This window comes from Pseudophryne corroboree, chromosome 2 (genome assembly GCF_028390025.1).
Source record: "Pseudophryne corroboree isolate aPseCor3 chromosome 2, aPseCor3.hap2, whole genome shotgun sequence".
NCBI lineage: Eukaryota > Metazoa > Chordata > Amphibia > Anura > Myobatrachidae > Pseudophryne > Pseudophryne corroboree.
Genome location: NC_086445.1, coordinates 1038576026 through 1038592350, shown reverse-complemented (window position 1 = coordinate 1038592350; position 16325 = coordinate 1038576026).

Below are 16325 nucleotides of genomic sequence, written 5' to 3'. Positions count from 1 at the left end.
GAGACCCATTCACCGCCCACACTGGGGGCAGAGACCATGCACACATGAGGGTGGGACATTAAACCCATGACCCCAGCCCTGTGAGGCAGAAATGCTAACCACTGTACCACCATGCCACTCAATGTATAATCTGACCAAGAAATCACAGCACACGTCTATAGAAGCACTGGACACTGCTCACAATGGGGGTAATTCCAAGTTGATCGCAGCAGGAAATTTTTTAGCAGATGGGCAAAACCATGTGCACTGCAGGGGGGGCAGATATAACATGTGCAGAGAGAGTTAGATTTGGGTGGGTTATTTTGTTTCTGTGCAGGGTAAATACTGGCTGCTTTATTTTTACACTGCAATTTAAATTGCAGATTGAACTCACCACACCCAAATCTATCTCTCTCTGAACATGTTATATCTGCCCCCCCCCCCTGCAGTGCACATGGTTTTGCCCAATTGCTAAAAAAAAATCCTGCTGCGATCAACTCAGAATTACCCCCAATAATCTGACAAAAAGTAGCAATGTTAAGAAGTGGACTTTGTGTAATCTACACATGTACTGTATATAATCTGTATTATCATATTGTATTGGCTAGGTGGCACAGTGTGTAGGCAGCAGATGTATACATAGAACAAAGCATATATACAAAGCACAGTAGTGTATATACACTGTACACATAATGCAGTAATACCACAGACAGGCAGTGAGGAGGGTGGAGCAACTCTTGCATCAAGCAGGGGTGAGCCGCTTGGGAAGGCACAACAGCTCTCAGTGATCCTGTACCCATCGCATGGGGCGGATAGGGATGGAAGCAGCCCTAATGGGGGTGGGGCCTGTTGAGGGGCGGGATTCCTCATCATAGGGTCTGAGTTGGGTGCAGTTGCAGTCTTCCTTGCGTCTTTTGCTGCAGTTGCGTCTGTGACACTATGCTGATGACCATACAATGCCCTTCCCTGTTGTACATCCGTGCAACCACACATGCAAGGGCTGTGATGCCCACTGCCAGTGCCTACAGACGCTGCATTCAGGCTTTGTGCGTCTTTAGATGCCACCGTCTGTCGCACCATGAACTAGGGTGCTAAAGATTTATTGTCCTATCTGGCTGGTTGGAACGAAAATCTGGTAATGAATGGGAGCAAATGACAAGTGACCATTTTCTCCGACATGTCTGAAAACTGACAAAAACGGTCGTTCAGACAAATTGGTTAAATCAAATGGATTTAACCAATTTGTCGTTTTGAGTATTTCTCATACGTCCTAGAGGATGCTGGGGTCATCATAGAACCATGGGGTATAGACGGGATCTGCAGGAGACATGCGCACTTTAAGACTTTGAAAGAGTGTGAACTGGCTCCTCCCTCTATGCCCCTCCTCCAGACTCCAGTTTTAGAATTGTGCCCAGTGAGACTGGACGCACTACAGGGAGCTGTACTGAGTTTCTCTGGAAAATACTTTTTTTGTTAGGTTTTTTATGTTCAGGGAGGCTGCTGGCAACAGTCTCCCTGCTTCTTGGGACTTAGGGGAGAGAAGTAAGACCCACTTTCAGTGAGTTCAAGGGCTCTGCTTCTGGCTACAGGACACCATTAGCTCCTGAGGGTGCTGATCGCTGGGTACGCCTAGGTGCTCACTCCCGCAGCCGGCCGTCACCCCCTTACAGAGCCAGAAATCAGAAGACAGGTGAGTAACCGAAGAAAAGAAGACTTCAGCTTCACTGATGGCATTTTCTGAGGTACCGCGCAGTGGGCAGACGCTGCGTGCCGAGCTCCCACACACAGCACTACAGGGTGCAGGGCGCGGGGGGGTGGCGGCGCCCTGGAAAGCTAAAATCATCCTCATTATTCCACTGGCAAGAGGGGACATTAGTGCCACGGCACTGTCCTAAACCCCGCCAGTATAAATATCAGAAAAAGCGGGACAGAAGTTTAAGGGGGCAGAGCTTCTTCCTCACAGCTCACGGCGCCATTTCCTCTCCGCAGGCTGCAGAGACGCTGTCCTCCTCACACTGACAAGTACCAGGGGTACAAAACAGGGAGGCAGATCAATTGGTGCAATATATATATATGTTTATATATATATATATATATATATATATATATATATATATATATATATATATATATATATATGTAAAAAAGCGCTTTAGGTCTGAGGCAAATTCTTGGTGATTTCAGACCCATTGATTTAGTGCTGGGTTGTGAGCTGGCAAATCCCCTCTGTTTCTCTGACAGACTTTACTGTGGGTCTGTCACCTATATGCCCGGTGTGTCTGTGGGTGTTTGGTACACGTGTGTCGGCATGTCTGAGGCTGAAGGCTCTTCCCAGGAAGAGGCTGTATTAGGGACACAAACGGCTGCGGGGGTGACACTGTCGGCACCGCCGACGCCGGATTGGGTAAATGTGTTGAACGTCTCAGACCCAGGCATGGAAGAAATCTGTAGAAGATTTGTTATTGCAAAGTCAGGTCCCCTAAGGGTCGCAGAAACGTACACTGACCCAGTTGGCAGACACTGATACCGACACGTACTCTGATTCCAGTGTCGACTATAGCGATTCCAGATTAGATCCAAAATTGGCAAAGAACATTCAGTACATGATTGTGGCGGCTAAAGAGGTACTACATATCACTGAGGACCCGGCTGTCCCTGATAAAAGGGTCTGTATGTATAAGGAAAGGAAACCTGAGGTGATGTTTCCTCCCTCTCATGAACTGAACACGCTATTTGAAAAAGTCTGGGAAGGTCCTGACAAAAAGTTTCAGATTCCCAAAAGAATTACGGTAGCTTATCCGTTTCCCACGGCAGATAGGGAAAAGTGGGAGTCACCCCCCACTGTGGACAAGGCCCTGTCACGTTTGTCTAAAAAGGTGGCTCTCCTGTCACCTGACACGGCAGCCCTTAAGGATCCTGCAGATCATAAACAAGAAAATACGTTAAAGTCCATTTATGCGACCACAGGTACGCTACTCAGACCTGTCATTGCGTCTGCGTGGGTAAATAGTGCTATCGAAAAGTGGGCAGACAACTTGTCTTCTGAAATAGATACCCTAGATAGGGATAGCATCCTCTTGACGCTGGGTTATATCAAGGACGCTGCAGCATACCTTAAGAAAGCTGCGAGAGATATTGGTCTTTTGGGATCAAAGGCCAATGCCATGGCAGTCTCTGCTAGACGAGCGTTGTGGATTCACCAATGGAATGCTGATGCTGATTCCAAGAAAAGTATGGAGTCTCTACCATATAAAGATAAGGCCTTATTTGGTGACGGCCTTGATGATTTGGTATCTACAGCTACCGCGGGTAAGTCATACTTTTTGCCTTATGTTCCTCCACAACAAAAGAAAACACATCACTATCAGATGCAGTCCTTGCGGCCCAATAAATACAGAAAGGGCCGAGGTTCTTCCTTCCTTGCTACTAGAGGAAGGGGAAGAGGTAAACGATCACCAGCATTGTCAGGCTCCCAAGAGCAGAAGTCCTCCCAGGCTTCTGCCAATTCCACCGCATGACGTTGGGGCTCCTATGCGGGAGTCCGCACCGGTGGGGGCACATCTCAAACTCTTCAGTCAGTTTTGGGTTCGTTCGGACCTGGACCCTTGGGTTTTACAAATAGTATCCCAAGGGTACAAGCTGGAGTTTCAAGACATTTCTCCTCACCGTTTTTTCAAATCGGCTTTACCAGCTTCTCTTCCGGACAGGGAGGTAGTTTGCGACGAAATACAAAAGTTGTGTCAAAATCAAGTTATCGCCCGGGTTCCCCAGTCACAACAGGGAGAAGGTTTTTATTCGAGTCTGTTTGTGGTCCCGAAGCCGGACGGCTCGGTCAGACCAATCCTAAACCTGAAATCCCTAAATTTCTACCTAAAGAAATTCAAATTCAAGATGGAGTCTCTCTGAGCAGTGATCTCCAGTCTGGAGGAAGGGGATTTTATGGTGTCGGTGGACATAAAGGATGCCTACTTACATGTTCCCATTTATCCTCCGCATCAGGCTTACCTAAGGTTTGCAATTCAGGATTGTCATTACCAATTTCAAACGTTGCCGTTTGGTCTGTCCACGGCTCCGATGATTTTCACCAAAGTGATGGCGAGATGATGGTTCTCCTTCGCAAGCAAGGAGTCACGATTATCCCATACTTGGACGATCTCCTGATAAAGGCGAGATCCAGGGACCAGTTGGTGCAAAACGTTGCACTCTCCCTGACGGTTCTTCAGCAACATGGTTGGCTCCTAAACTTGTCAAAATTACAGTTGATTCCGATGACGCGGTTGTCATTTTTGGGAATGATATTGGACACAGAACTACAGAGAGTCTTTCTTCCAGTGGACAAGGCTCTGGAACTTCAGAGTCTGGTCAAACAAATTCTGAAACCAGCAAGAGTGTCAATCCATCAATGCAGTCGGTTGCTGGGGAAGATGTTTGCGGCCTACGAGGCCATTCAGTTTGGCAGGTTCCATGCCACGGTGTTCCAGTGGGACCTGTTGGACAATTGGTCCGGGTCCCACCTACACATGCACCGGAGGATAATCCTGTCTTCCAATACCAGGGTATCACTCCTGTGGTGGCTGCACAGCTCTCACCTCCTAGAGGGGCGCAGGTTTGGGATACAGGACTGGATCCTAGTGACAACGGATGCAAGCCTCCGAGGCTGGGGGGCAGTCACAATGGGAGAAAACTTCCAAGGAAAGACGGTCAAGTCAGGAAACTTGTCTCCACATAAATGTCCATTTACAACGGCCTTCTGCAAGCGGAACATCTTCTTCGAGATCTCCCTGTACTGATCCAGTCGGACAATGTAACAGCAGTAGCGCACATAAACAGTCAGGGTGGAACGAAAAGCAGAGTGGCAATGGCAGAAGTCACAAGGATTTTCCGTTGGGCGGAAAAGCATACAAGTGCTCTGTCAGTGATCTTCATACCAGGAGTTGACAACTGGGAAGCAGACTTCCTCAGCAGACATGATCTCCATCCAGGAGAGTGGGGCCTCCACCAAGAAGTCTTCGCAGAGGTGACAAGTCGTTGGGGAGTTCCTCAAGTAGACATGATGGCATCTCGTCTCAACAAGAAGCTTCAGAGATATTGTTCCAGGTCAAGGGACCCTCAAGCAATTGCAGTGGATGCACTGGTGACACAGTGGGTGTTTCAGTCGGTGTATGTATTCCCTCCACTGCCTCTCATTCCAAAGGTTCTAAAGATCATAAGAAGAACAAAGATCCGGGCGATCCTCATTGTCCAAGACTGGCCAAGGAGGGCTTTGTATCCAGATCTTCAGGAATTACTCATAGGAGATCCCTGGCCTCTTCCTCTGCGCGAGGACCTGTTACAACAGGGGCCGTGCGTGTATCAGGACTTACCGTGGCTACGTTTGACGGCATGGCGGTTGAGCGCAAAATCCTAGCCAGTAAGGGTATTCCCAGTGAATACCCACACTTATTCAGGCCAGAAAAAGGGTAACGTCTAAACATTACCACCGTATTTGGAGAAAATATGTTTCTTGGTGTGAATCCAAGGGGGCTCTTACGGAAAAGTTTCGGCTAGGACGTTTTCTCCATTTTCTACAAGCAGGTGTGGATGCGGGCCTAAAATTGGGCTCAATTAAGGTACAGATTTCGGCCTTCTCTGTTTTCTTTCAGAAACAATTGGCCTCCCTTCCAGAAGTTCAGACTTTCGTGAAAGGCGTGTTGCACATCCAACCTCCGTTTGTGCCTCCAGTGGCACCATGGGATCTTAATGTGGTGTTGCAGTTCCTTCAATCACATTGGTTTGAATCTTTACGGACAGTGGAGTTTAAGTTCCTCACTTGGAAAGTGGTCATCCTGTTGGCCTTGGCATCTACAAGGCGGGTGTCTGAGTTAGCGGCCTTGACTCACAAGAGCCCTTACTTGATCTTCCATGAAGATAGAGCTGAATTGAGGACACGTCAACAATTTCTACCGAAGGTGGTTTCCTCTTTCCACATGAACCAACCTATTGTGGTGCCTGAGGCTACTGACATCTTCGCTGAGTCAAAATCTCTGGATGTAGTCAGAGCTTTGAAGATTTATGTCGCCAGAACGGCTCGGATTAGGAAAACAGAGGCTCTGTTTGTCCTGTATGCTCCCAACAAGGTTGGGTGTCCTGCTTCCAAGCAGACCATTGCACGCTGGATCTGTAACACGATTCAGCATGCTCATTCCACGGCTGGATTGCCGTTACCGGAATCGGTGAAGGCCCATTCTATTAGAAAGGTGGGCTCATCCTGGGCGGCTGCCGGGGGGAGTCTCGGCATTGCAACTTTGCCGAGCAGCTACTTGGTCGGGGTCAAACACATTTGCAAAGTTCTACAAGTTTGACACCTTGGCCGATGAAGACCTTAAGTTTGGTCAATCGGTGCTGCAGAGTCATCCGCACTCTCCCGCCCGTTCTAGCGCTTTGGTATAACCCCATGGTTCTATGATGACACCAGCATCCTCTAGGACGTATGAGAAAATAGGATTTTAAATACTGGTAAATCCTTTTCTCTTAGTCCGTAGAGGATGCTGGGCGCCTGTCCCAGTGCGTACTGTATCTGCAGTTAGTGGTTGTAGTTACACACATGTTGTATTACGTTTATGATCAGCCTGTTGCTGCAATTGTTCATGCCGTTTGCTTGTGTTCTGTTGAATGCCACGTTCTGCAGCATGCTTGAGGTGTGAGCTAGTATGAATCTCACCTTAGTTTAACAATAAATCCTTTCCTCGAAATGTCCGTCTCCCTGGGCACAGTTCCTATAACTGGAGTCTGGAGGAGGGGCATAGAGGGAGGAGTCAGTTCACACCCTTTCAAAGTCTTAAAGTGCCCATGTCTCCTGCGGATCCCGTCTATACCCCATGGTTCTATGATGACCCCAGCATCCTCTACGGACTAAGAGAAATATATACACTTACACACACACACACACACACACTGTTATGTACATCTTTCTAGTGTTCGAGTTCTTTACAACATGGATAGATGGTTCTGCATACCTTCCTTGGAGAGACTGGTCTATAGTGACCCGAAAGCATCGCTTATTTGCTGCATTTTATTCTGCAAAGTTCTCACCCACAGAGCTGCCACTCACTAGATGTTTTTTTGCACTCTGCAGATTACAGACTGTTGTGTGTGACTAGGAGGTCAGTCTCTGAGATACTTGAACCATACACCTTCCTTCACTAAACATTGTTGTGTGGTCAAATCACTTACACCACATTTCTTCCCCTCTGGTGCTTCCTCTGAGCAACAACTGATTCTCTTGATCGTGCTTGTATGTATAGTGGTTATGCCACATGATGAGATGTTTACATTTAAGGAAAGTGTACTTACTTAATAAAGAGGCCACTGAGTGTGCATGTGTATAGTAAAGAATACTCTCTCTCTATATATATATATATATATATTTATATATATATATTTATATATATATATATATATATATATATTTTTTTTTTTTATTATACCCGGCAGATGGCTCTCACTGGACGTTCGATAATTGGTAAAGACACAGTCCTTAATATCAATGTTTCGGGTTTATTTCAACCTGTCATCAGTATACGTGTATCCTGACGACGGGTTGAAATAAACCAGAAACGTTGATATTAATGACTGTGTCTGTACCAATTATTTAACGTCCAGTAAGAGCCATCTGCCGGGTCTATTTGTATTCTTTTTATCTTGATGCAGCACAGAGTCAAAATAATCTTATGGGTTTATGTCAGTGCTGACCGTTGGAAATATATATATATATATATATATATATATATAGAAAGTTCCAAGAGTAACCACCAGAGGGATCAAACTCCAGATAGACCAGCACACTGCTTAAATGCAAAAACTTTTTACTGATTTCAGAATGAAAAAGTGCTATTTATGACAGCAAGCATATGGCACACATGAAGATAGCAGCATATGAAATAAAACAGTGGGTACTTAACATCCCGACAGCTGTTTCGAATATCTTCTTCAGGGGAATGAAGAAAGTGTCATAGTGCTGACCACTGCACACACCGCAGTGTCAATTTCCAAAGTGTCCTGTGCCTAATGAGCCTGCCATACAAGTGCAATTTATAGTGTGTGGTGTACTCACCTGGGGACCATCTCTCCCGTCCGGTCACACGTGGACGCAACAGACGTCACTCACAAGCGCCACTAACGGACGCTGACAGGAAGTGACGTCAGGGGAAGGATCTGTCCGCTACACCTCCCGTGTGTAACACATGAAGGAGCCGGACAGAAACTCCCCCCACGGAAGAAATGTTCCTCCGAGAGTGCGGACACGTGACACAAGTCGCCTAGTCCCGCGTGTCATGTATAGCGCGCAGGATCTGACAACCCATGGGAGGCGCTCAGTCAGTCCCGATAGAAAAACTCTCCGGAACCAAAGGAACACCATACCTGTTCCCGGGGAGGGAGAGAAAGTTCCCACAAGTGAAACAAACAACAAAAAAATAAAGAATATACATAAATAAAACACATTGTGAATACTGGACTAGTGGAGCTTAGTAATGGAGCTGTGGATCCATTAAATGAGACCACATTAGTTAACTACAGGGTCATTGATAGTCTAACTGTGTAAAACGATACTTATTTTAAGTTATCTGATATGTATATGATTGACCATTACTACTACTCGGTAGTTTGGATTTATCCTGTAACTGTGACATGGGATGAGTACGTACAGATCATGTATAGATCTGGTTGGCGATCTTGCCTTCAGCCCTGGTGCTGTTACTTTACAATGATTTTCGGCCGTGTCAGTTCCTGAGAGTTCAGAGTTACCCTCCTGTATTTTACATTTCGCTTATGCTAAGAAGAAAACCTTCTTTCCTGGGAAAGGACACCACTGGCGTGAGGAAATATAATCTAGTGTTCGTCTTTGGTTCCCTCCAAATATGTTAACCGTCGACTCTTGGAAATGATCTCACACTGCTGTAAAATTGTTGGCGTTGAAGATGGAGCTGAAGGAGTTTTGGCATTGAGAAGCTGATCGTTGTATGGTGCATCCCAAAATTCTGTCTGCAGTTTGCACCCAGGGGCCTGGCCTGTGGCTGGGGATGTATAGATACATTATACACCCCCTGCTGCACTGCTGATGTCTACTCCGGAGTGTAAGTACATAACCAGATTGCTGTACGTTAGGAGAGCAGTAATTGGTGGCATACACTAATGAGCTAAGGAAGCATTGTGTAATGCAAAGCAGAATACAGGATCCTGCTTTCAGTCATAAATTATATAGACTGAGAACTGAAAGAGGTTCTCCTGGTACTTCTAGTGCATCAATAGGCACACACACAGCCCCGACCTTTTCCACAACCTTGAAGGCTTCTGGAAACCACACGGATGTCTTTGGTATGTAAGTGCCCATTTGACTCTGAAATCCTATACAACACCGCATTTTGGGGGTCATTCCGAGTTGTTTGCTCGTTATTTTTTTCTCGCAACGGAGCGATTAGTCGCTAATGCGCATGCGCAATGTCCGCAGTGCGACTGCGCCAAGTAAATTTGCTATGCAGTTAGGTATTTTACTCACGGCAGTACGAGGTTTTTTCTTCGTTCTGGTGATCGTAATGTGATTGACAGGAAGTGGGTGTTTCTGGGCGGAAACTGGCCGTTTTATGGGAGTGTGTGAAAAAACGCTACCGTTTCTGGGAAAAACGCGGGAGTGGCTGGAGAAACGGAGGAGTGTCTGGGCGAACGCTGGGTGTGTTTGTGACGTCAAACCAGGAACGACAAGCACTGAACTGATCGCACTGGCAGAGTAAGTCTCGAGCTACTCAGAAACTGCTAAGAAGTGTCTATTCGCAATTCTGCTAATCTTTCATTCGCAATTTTGATAAGCTAAGATTCACTCCCAGTAGGCGGCGGCTTAGCGTGTGCAATGCTGCTAAAAGCAGCTTGCGAGCGAACAACTCGGAATGACCCCCTTTGTGTAGGTGACACTTTCATTTCTGTAAGAGACAAATGCTGCATAAACACAGCTCAGCAATAACGTCATATCGGGCACGCACTTTTATAACTATGCAACATATGTATGTATAAAGCGTATTTAGTAATAATAATGCATTAATCTGTTCTTCCTGAGCAATACAAATAGAATTTAGACTGTTCATCTACGATGAATACATTTCCAGGTGTTGACATCTCACCTACACGTGTTCTCGCCACGTCAGTTATGAAAGGAATGTCATCTTACATAACCGTTACATCCAATGAGAGGGGAAGAAGTAAACGTGCTATACTTATAGGAAACACAACTTGAAATGAATGCCCTTATTTATCATTCTGTCTCCAGTGAAGTGTTATTTTTCGTTATCACTCACCGTGGTATTTTGAATTTCAGCTCATCTAAGATGAGTTTATACCACAGTAAGCGTTTTTGAAATGTGCCTTGTCAGTGCTGCTGTTTACCTTCCGGCAGCACTGATGAATGAAGATTAGCGTTGCCGCGCCTATCTCATTACGCATGCGCCGTCCTCGGCCAGTCGCGGCACATGCGCTATAATCACTGCGCTGTAATGGTGACTTGGAAGGAGCGGGGGGATTGTGGGAGCCGAGCCAGAAGTCTCCACGGAGACACACGTCCGCGTTATTTAAAAGATGCAAATAACTGGCGAGGTAATAACAGCGCAACGAGCGCGCTAAACCATACAAAAAAAACATTGATAAATAAAGATTACTGTAGCGAGAAACGGAGGGAGTATGCCGGTGAGAAAACAAATAGCACAAATTAAAAACAGCGCTGGGGTTTTTTTTAAATAAATTTAAAAAATAAATGTCAATTTCAATGAAATTTTAAGGCAAAAAAGTATTTATAAATAAGGGCATAAGAATAAGGAGATTTATGGTAAGAACTTACCTTTGTTAAATCTCTTTCTGCGAGGTACACTGGGTTCCACAGGGAATAACATCAGGGGTGTGGAGTAGGACCTTGATCCGAGGCATCAACAGGCTAAAAGCTTTGACTGTTCCCAAGATGCTCAGTGCCGCCTCCTCTATAACCCCGCCTCCGTGCACAGGAGCTCAGTTTTGTTAACCAGTCCAATGCAGTAGCAGGTAAAAGAGACGACAACCATTAGTAGCCACATACACCACATTCTCACGACAGGAAAAGGTATCAGCGGCTAATGCTATACAAACCCAAAGAAGCTAAGTGCGTCAGGGTGGGCGCCCTGTGGAACCCAGTGTACCTCGCAGAAAGAGATTTAACAAAGGTAAGTTCTTACCATAAATCTCCTTTTCTGCAGCGGGGTACACTGGGGTTCCACAGGGAATAACATTGGGGATGTCCTAAAGCAGTTCCTCATGGGAGGGGATGCACTGTAGCGGGCACAAGAACCCGGCATCCAAAGGAAGCATCCTGGGAGGCGGAAGTATCGAAGGCATAGAACCTTATGAACGTGTTCACAGAGGACCACGTAGCCGCCTTGCACAATTGTTCAAGGGTCGCACCACGGCGGGCCGCCCAAGAAGGTCCAACAGACCGAGTAGAATGGGCTTTGATGATAGCAAGAGCTGGAAGGCCAGCCTGTACATAAGCATGTGCAATCACCATTCTAATCCATCTGGCCAAGGTCTGCTTGTTAGCAGGCCAGCCACGTTTGTGAAAACCAAACAGTACAAAGAGAGAATCAGACTTCCTAACGGAGGCAGTTCTCTTCACATAGATACGGAGAGCCCGTACCACATCCAAAGACCGCTCTTTGGAGGATAAATCCGGAGAGACAAAGGCCAGAACCACAATCTCCTGGTTAAGGCGGAAAGAAGACACCACCTTAGGTAGATAACCAGGGCACGGTCTAAGAACCGCCCGGTCACGGTGAAAAATCAGATAGGGGGACCTACAACACAAGGCACACAAGCCAGCAGAAACAAGACCTTAAGAGAAAACCACTTAATGTACGCAGATTCAAGAGGTTCAAACGGAGACTCTTGCAAGGCCTCCAGAACCACAGACAAATCCCAAGGAGCCACAGGTGGGACATAGGGAGGTTGAATCCGTAAAACACCCTGAGTGAATGTATGAACATCAGGCAGAGTCGCAATTTTTCTCTGAAACCATACCGACAAGGCAGAAATATGAACCTTGAGGGATGCCAGCCGAAGGCCAAAGTCCAGGCCCTGTTGTAGGAAGGCAAAAAATTAGGCCATACTGAACTTGTAAACGACATGATTGTTAGATGCGCACCAAGCAAAGTAAGAATTCCAGACCCTATGGTAAATCCGAGCAGAAGCCGGGTTACGGGCCTTCAACATAGTTTGAATGACCGCCTCAGAAAATCCTTTGGCCCTCAGTACGGAAGCTTCAAGAGCCACGCCGTCAAAGCCAACCAAGCCAGATCCTGGTAGACACAAGGGCCCTGAACGAGGAGGTCTGGTCGTTGTGGAAGCAGAAGAGGACGCTCCAGCGGGAGACCCTGTAGGTCTGAGAACCAATGTCGTCTGGGCCACGCCTGAGCTATCAGAAATAGTATTCCTCCTTCTTGCTTGAACTTCCTCACTACTCTGGCCAGGAGTGACATCGGAGGGAACACGTACGGCTGCCGAAAGTTCCATGGAATTGCCAGTGTCTCCACGAACTCCGCTTGAGTATCCCTTGTTCTTGCTCCAAAGACCGGAACCTTGTGATTGTGTCGAGACGCCATCAGGCCTACATCTGGTAGACCCCACTTGTCCACTAGGAGTTGAAATACTTCGGGATGAAGGCTCCACTCTCTGGCGTGTACGTCCTGACGACTGAGGAAGTCCACTTCCCAGTTGAGGACCCCCGGAATGAACTGGCTGGCAGATGGCGTTCCGCCCATTAAAGAATCTTTGACACGCCCATCATTGCCATGCGGCTTCGAGTGTCACCTTGATGATTTATGTATGCTACAGTGGTGGCGTTGTCCGACTGTACATGAACAGGCCTGTTCTGTACCAGATGCTGGGCCAGTTTCAGAGCATGGAACACTGCCCGCAATTCCAGAATGTTTATCGGGAGGAGAGACTCCTCCCTGGTCCACCGACCCTGAAGAGAGTGTTGCTCCAACACCGCGCCCCAACCCCTCAGACTGGCATCAATCGTCAGGAGGACCCAGTTGGAGATCCAGAAGGGACGACCCCTGCACAGTTGTTGGTCCTGTAGCCATCAGCTCAGTGACAGACGAACCTCCGGAGACAAGGAGATCATGGGAGACCTGATCCGGTGAGGCAGGCTGTCCCACTTGGCAAGAATCAGCTTCTGCAGAGGGTGGAAGTGAAATTGAGCGTACTCTACCATGTCGAAAACCGACACCATGAGGCCTAGTACTTGCATCGCCGAGTGTATCGACAGAGAGGAAGCATCGCATCCTGACCTGAAGTTTCAAGACTTTCTCCTGAGACAAGAACAACCGTTGGCTGTGTGTGTCCAACAACGCCCCCAGGTGCACCATGCTCTAAGCAGGGACCAGGGATGATTTCTTCCAGTTGATGAGCCACCCGTGGGCTTGCAGAAACTGGACCGTCAGATCCAGATGACGGAGGAGAACGTCTGGGGAATTCGCCAGGATCAGCAAGATGTCCAGATACGGCAGGATCCTGATACTCTGAGCCTCATCACCGCCATTACCTTGGTGAAGATTTGCGGAGCCGTAGTCAGTCCAAAGGGTAAGGCCCGGAATTGATAATGGAGGTTGCCAATAGCAAACCGCAGGTATAGCTAATGCGACACGGCAATAGGTATATGTAGGTAAGCATCCTGTATGTCCAGGGATACCATATAGTCCCCTGGCCCCAAAGCCAGGACAATAGAACGAAGGGTTTCCATACAAAACTTGGAGACCCTCACAAACTTGTTCAAAGACTTTAGGTTGAGAATGGGCCAAGAGGAACCATTCGGTTTCGGGACTAGGAACAGCGTTGATTAGTACCTCCTGCCTCTCTGAGCCAGAGGCACTGGCACTACCACTCCTGTGTGTCCAGGAGGGACTGAACCACCGAACGAAGAGTCTTTGCCTTTACCTGATCTGAAGGGATGTCTGTCAGGTAAAAGTGATGATTGTGACGACTTCCTGTACCCAGGCGTCTGAAGTTGTCTTCAACTCTGGTTTGGAAGCAGGCTGACGGGCAGCCCAGGAACGTTTAGGTTTGGGCTTAGTGGATTTGGAAGTGCGAGACTGTATCGGGTACGCCTGACCCTTTGCCTAACCTGGAGATTGAAAGGAACGAAAGGAAGTACTCTTAGCCTTCGGGGCTGAAGGAGTAGTACTAGGTAGACATGCAGTCTTAGCAGATGCTAAGTCAGCAATGATCTTGTTGAGATCTTCCCCAAAAAGTATGTTTCCCTCAAAAGGGATCACCTCCAAGGCCTTTCTAGAGTCCAAATCTACAGACCAGGACCGCAACCAGAGGATCCGGCGAGCCAGAATAGACGTAGTAGATGCTTTGGCCGCCAGGATACCTGCATCAGATGCTGCCTCCTAAATATAATGGGATGCCGTCAGTGGCGGATCTAGACTTAACTTTTAGGGGTGGTCGGTTTAAGAATTATGACTCCTCCCCCTAATCATAGCCCCTCCCACTTAGTAATGCCCTTCCCGTTCGCTTCAAAAATTTCCTATTGTTGCCATTACTAATAAAATGTTGCCAGTTAGTGGAGAGAACCCTGCGCACTGGTGATACAGACTGGCGAATCACCACTCCTTCCATCAGGGGTGGTAGAGGATAAGACAGTAGGGCAATTTAAACATGCATGGGATAGACATAAGGATCTCCTTACAAAGAAATAAGGATCAGATAAGGTTAGAGAGAAAAATAATGTGAAAAAAAAAGGGGGGGCAGACTAGATGGGCCAAGTGGTTCTTATCTGCCGACAAATTCTGTTTCTACAGCACACAGAATGAGCCGAAATTCACATTATAGCACACTGAATGAGCCGACATTCACATTATAGCACACAGTATGAGCCGAAATTCACATTGTAGCACACTGAATGAACCGAAATTCACATCGTAGCACACTGTATGAGCTGAAATTCACATTGTAGCACACTGAATGAGCCGAAATTCACATTGTAGCACACTGAATGAGCCGAAATTCACATTGTAGCACAGTGAATGATCCGAAATTCACATTGTAGCACACTGAATGAGCCGAAATTCACATTGTAGCACAGTGAATGATCCGAAATTCACATTATAGGACACTGAATGAGCCGAAATTCACATTATAGCACACTGTATGAGCCGAAATTCACATTATAGCACACTGAATGAGCCGAAATTCACATCGTAGCACACTGTATGAGCTGAAATTCACATTGTAGCACACTGAATGAGCCGAAATTCACATTGTAGCACACTGAATGAGCCGAAATTCACATTGTAGCACAGTGAATGATCCGAAATTCACATTGTAGCACACTGAATGAGCCGAAATTCACATTGTAGCACAGTGAATGATCCGTAATTCACATTATAGGACACTGAATGAGCCGAAATTCACATTATAGCACACTGTATGAGCCGAAATTCACATTATAGCACGCTGAATGAGCTGAAATTCACATTAAAACAGCAGAATGAGCCGAAATTCACATTATAGCATGCAGAATGAGGTAATCTGTACACAGCGCCAATAGTAAATTGCAGCCTTAGTGAACCTATAGGTGACTCCTCACACGTCACAAGAATAATCAAAATAGAAGACAATAAGGTACACCAAATGGCGCTAACTACAAAATGTTCACATAAAAATCAATTTCTTACATCAAAGAAAAAACAATAGCCGGAGTTCACTGTGTTCCAATTTAGTCACGGGAATAGTTCGGGTACCAAGCCACCAGTTGATATTATGCTTGTGTTTCCATCGTATTTTCTCACAGCCACGGTGAATGGAAACCTTTTAAATATCCCAGAGACAAAAGGACATAGTGCAAGTATAGCCAAGCAATTTGGAAGAAGATTGTTTTAATGATAAAACACTCACAAACAACAGAGATAAAACAGCATATAAACCACTATTGTGGGTTTAAGACATGGGGCCACACATCCACGCAGTTACCCTCCCAGATCTTAATGGGGGAAGCAGGTCAGAGCTCCGGACACGCTGAACCGCAGTAACAGGAAGTTGCATCGGCCAAAGATCGTCCTAAGTTCTGTCAGTCACTTCAAATCAATGATGATAAAGGTCTGATGAAGGACCAAGGTCCGAAAAGCTCCAGGCGTGGTGACTGACAGAACTTAGGACGATCTTTGGCCGATGCAACTTCCTGTTACTGCGGTTCAGCGTGTCCGGAGCTCTGACCTGCTTCCCCCATTAAGATCTGGGAGGGTAACTGCGTGGATGTGTGGCCCCATGTCTTAAACCCACAATAGTGGTTT